Source organism: Charadrius vociferus, unplaced genomic scaffold, assembly GCF_000708025.1.
Source record: "Charadrius vociferus isolate BGI_N301 unplaced genomic scaffold, ASM70802v2 scaffold1506, whole genome shotgun sequence".
In the NCBI taxonomy this organism is placed as follows: Eukaryota; Metazoa; Chordata; class Aves; order Charadriiformes; family Charadriidae; genus Charadrius; species Charadrius vociferus.
Window position 1 is genome coordinate 58,870 of NW_009649037.1, and position 1,125 is coordinate 59,994.

Here is a 1,125-nt window from a genome sequence, read left to right on the forward strand (position 1 = left end):
TGAAATCCAACACCGGGGACAGTCCCAGTGCTCCCCTCCACAGCGGCTCTCCTCAAGACCAGAATTCAGAGGTCCAAAACAACGATCTTGATTTGCTGGGGGAAAGAAAAGTAAGTGTCGAGTATCCACAGCTCTAGAAGGATGCACAGATGCTCAGAGTTACCTAGAATCCAGCCCTGGTGTTTTAGACACCCAATCACAGGATTATTTTTAAATACTCTCACCCACAGGTTGTTGGTATGATTATACCAACCCTCTGGTCCCCTTATTACACAGTCTCTCTTCCCTCCGCTGTTTTCCAACACCCACTGCCATCTCTTCTGTTCCTTTACACCCCCCCCTCCCTTGTCCCAAACTAATTTAAAAAACAGAATGTTTTCAAAACACACTAAATTCATGAAACCACAGAAAAACACTGCAGGAGCACACAACCTCCAGAAAAAGCTTTGCTGTTAATGCCACCATGAAGCCTAAGAACCCAACACAAAAAAAAGAGCCAAGTGACGGCAGAGTCCAAACCCACTCTACACAGTTCGCTAAATTAACAGCCAACAGGAAAAACACAGTCAGCAAACACAAACACATCTTCAACCCCTCCAGACTTCAGAGGAGCGTGGGTTTAAGGTCAACAACGCAACAGCAGCACTGACTGCTACGCCTGCGGTACCGCGAGCTATACGTTTGCCTGCAGCAGAGAAGGTGGGACAGCGTTTATTAACCTCACACGATCATTTCCAGCATTTTCCACGTGTCTTTTTACATTACAGTTTAAACCCAATCCGAGACGCTTCCTCCATTTCCACATTTGAAGGCAAAGCTGGAAAGTCAGCCCTGCTCGGCAACTTTTTGCTTGCGCTGGAGGAGAGAAGTAGAAGACACATTTAACATCTTCTGCGCCCTCTGGTACCTATCCTCTGCGGAGAAACACCGGCTTGCCTTGTTCTCAGGTTCACGTCAACTTGAAAAAAAAAACCAAACTGACACAAATCACATCTCACGTCTAAGCGCACACATCTGGAGACACGCGCTCATCCCAGCCCGGCTTTGATGGGAAGAGGAGCCCGAACGCGCTCGACGCGGACACCCGCATCACACCTGGGAAGCGGGATGGGCTGGCGGGGCGGC